The sequence below is a fragment of the Atta cephalotes genome (assembly GCF_000143395.1).
Source record: "Atta cephalotes unplaced genomic scaffold scaffold00024, whole genome shotgun sequence".
Lineage (NCBI taxonomy): Eukaryota > Metazoa > Arthropoda > Insecta > Hymenoptera > Formicidae > Atta > Atta cephalotes.
This window is the reverse complement of record NW_012130088.1, coordinates 2,228,283-2,231,901: the sequence shown is the minus strand read 5'-3', so window position 1 is coordinate 2,231,901 and position 3,619 is coordinate 2,228,283. Positions and strand designations below refer to the sequence as shown.

The 3,619-nt window shown below is 30.1% G+C and overlaps 1 long non-coding RNA gene across 1 annotated transcript in view; it reads left to right on the top strand.

Annotated features, from left to right (window-relative positions):
• LOC105620071 overlaps positions 1-3,363 on the top strand; it is a 49,695-nt gene extending 46,332 nt beyond the window's left edge. The window contains exon 2 of the long non-coding RNA XR_001046492.1: positions 3,215-3,363. This is a non-coding gene — a long non-coding RNA (uncharacterized LOC105620071). The remainder of the gene's footprint in view (positions 1-3,214) is intronic.
• Positions 3,364-3,619: the final 256 nt, after the last annotated feature.

The following is a 3,619-nucleotide window of genomic DNA, read 5'->3' as shown; positions in this document are numbered from 1 at the left end:
ACTATACGTCTATAGTTCGTTAGTAGTACTAATAAGTAGTAATAAAGTAACTAATAATAAATAATAATTAAATAAAATAATTAATTAATATATATTTTATTATAAAATTAGTAAGAATATAAATTATACATTATGCAAATAAATTCGAACAGACCAACAAGATTAAGGATTATAGATAAAAATAATGAGCTTTATCTTCCGCATCCATCTGAGTTTTGTCTTTAGGCTTTTTATTATAAATTAGATTGTAACTACTACTAACAGTGTATATTATAAAGTGTAATTTAAATATAATGAGCGGGAGTTGATAAAACTTAACGGACTAATAATCGCGTTCAAGTTGACCGAAGCTGCTAACTTACTCATCGACTGTTGAACGTGATTGGTTGGATCTATATATATATAAGTATTAGCATTCATGTGCAATTATTCGACAAATAAGCAAACTGCTTATCGAATTTGAACACGACAATTATGCCAAAGACCAGCAAACACCAAGTTACATGTAACGTACATATTATAATTTCTCACATTCAACAATATAACTATAATATAATACATAAGTTATATTACAGTTATATTGTTGAGTGAGAAATTACAACTAACATGTACATGCAACTTGGTGTTTGCTCGGAAGATTATTTTAATCTAATAAACCAATTTAACGTATAAAAAGTGCAATTCAGCTTTAAAAAAAAATTATACAATAACATAAAATAAAATATATTAAGTTTGCCAACAACATATTGTATTTTAATATTTATTTTCTCAACAATATATTTTAGATTAAAAATATATTTAATTTGCTGATATTATTAATAACAGTTCATTTTGGTACAATTTTTTCAATGTTATTGTATGATTCTTTTAATAATGTTGAAAAAAATCATATTATTACAAAAAATGTCATGTCAAAACTAATTGCTGTCAATAATATCAGCAAATTAACTTTTTTTGTGTGACATGGAAAAATTTAGTAATTTTAAGGGAGAGTTTCAGAAATCCTTACGCTTGCTTATATGGAGAAGAGAGGAGGTTAAAAGTGGCCAAAAATTTGTTTAATATATGAACGGTCTTTATTGGAACTTCTGGATTTCTTAGTTCCTTGAAATTGAATTTTAATAAAAATTGTATTAGAAATTGTTCCTCACGCTACATTACACATGTTTTGTTAACTAAAACAATGAATTTTTTTTAATTAACAAAAATCGATAGCTAGCGAGGAAAATTATACAAGTTTTTTTTTTCTTGGTAAAAGAAATTTCAAATGGAGATAAGAAACGACTTTTGCCAATGAGCTACTCATTTGATGTATGCGAGTGTCCGCAGTGTAGTGAGTTCGCGTTCATGAGCTCGCTAAGCCTAAATGATTGCGCGGATCAATTATTCCTGCAGGATTAGTCTGACTTACGGTCCACGGTATACAAGGTATACGACACGTAATATTAAACATTCTACATAATAAGTACATATAGAAAAGAATTTTATTCAAACGAGATTATACACGATTTATGTACCGCGCAGTGCGGTATTCGCATTATATAATCGACAATATTGTGCGTCACCGTAGTCCGTGCCGCTGTTTGTTGACATTGTTTAACATCATTAATTAGCATAATTAATACAACTAATGCAATAACGTACCTCGCATTGTTACATTAGTATTCGATTCCATTCCGATTAGGGGACATCGATGATATATCGTGCAATAAGGGGGACTGGTGCAATCAGTATATTGCGATTTGGCTCTTCACCCGAGATGTTTGCTTACCTATAGCTCTAGTATACACGTAATCGGACTCGAAATAGTCCACTGCCTACCCACGCCACCTCGTGTGCCATTAATATAATTATCTAAAATTAATGGACTTCATCGATATTATTTACAAATTCGGTATCTGTATTATATTACCACCATAAACGAAAAGCTCACCGCTTGTCAACCGCATTTGTTCTATTAACAAAATTATAGCATATTGTCCGTAACAATAACATTAATTTGCGAGACTTCTCAGCAATTAACAATAATTATAATTATTATTAAGATCACTCATTACAGATATTTAGCGAGAAGGCATATAATTATAAAAATTCTTGCAAAATATAAAATAAAAATAAAAATAAAAAATGAAAATACTTTTCAATAAAACAATATTAAGTACATCAGCAAAATGTACCGAAAATTTTTTTTTACTTCAGAATTAAATAAAATTATATTTACCTCATTTGATAACTGTTAATAGTTTCTTTTTTGGTTATTTATTAATTAATATAAGGGAAATTTTCAGTCTTATAAATTTATTCTATTCGATTACAATTTTGTTTAATTAAAAAATATTTACATCTTAATGTAGCTTGCAATGTAGAATTTTCTTTATTTTGTGTATTTTTCTCGTTTCTGACGTCACAATATAATATTACTGTATAGTCAGTAGCCAAGAGCCTTAAATACACTGTTTTCTAATTATTTTAAGATAATTAGATCTAAATTTTAAAGAGCAAACCGTCAATGAAAAAGGAAATAGGCATTATGGCAACATTTGACTGACAGGGGAAGGGGGAAAGGACGGTTTCTTTAGCCATAATAGCAGAATAAGCCGCATCCTGCGGCCAGAGTTGCGGTTTACTCGTTGTTCTAAGTCGAAATTCTGCTTACATTAAGTTTGTACCGTTGCGCTCTGCACGTTAAGGGGAAATCCTCGCGTGTTATCGTGAACCAACAGGCAGCAATTCGCGAAGGGCTGATAATGCGCTGACGGAGTGCCGAGTAATTAGAATTCGTCGCTAACGGTACGCAAGCAAGACGCGAGTAAATTAAACACGCGGGGGTGCCTCGAAAAATCGCCTGGGCCATTGCGAGCCAAAAGTTATGCAAACTTCAGCCGCTGCTTACGTAAATAGTACCTAAGGGGAGAAACTTTGCTTTACATAGTGGACTAAATTCACTTCGAGAGTTTTCTTTTGCTTTCGTAAAAATAAATTTTAATTGGAATTAATTTAAAAGAATATTAAGAGTGAGAGTCTCGTTTAATTTTTGTTTGTAAAATTATTATACAGAAAATTTGTTATGTATATAACGTAATGTGTGTAATTATTCATTATAGACGAAACCGCGATTTGATTGCGCTATAAAAAAGTATTCTCGTTTTTTTTTTAAACCATGTTTATTTTTAAACGACATGAAACGTTACGTTTATCTCTTCATTGTTTTCAGTTCCCTCAATCTGGGCTTTCTTTCAGACCAATGGTTGCAGCTATTGATATTCGAAGACGGAGACGGAGCTACCTCTCATATATTTAGTTTTCAGATATTTTTAGTTTTTAAGTTGTAAATAAAAATTGAATAAATAATGTTGGGATGCATGATTGTGTTTTTGTATCTTTTTTTTCATTGAACCTCTTATGCGCGTAAATCGACAGAGTTTATATTGAAGATTTTTCGCGATTTTATAATATAAATACAGTGAATATTAATAAGAAACTTTAAACTAATTAGTTTTTCTAATCAGTAATTTTTTTAGATTTCGGCGCACAGTATTTGCAGAATTGGATATGTATATAAATTCACACTAATATTTAAGCACTAAGATCCGCTTCGATTGAAAACAGTAATTTTTTT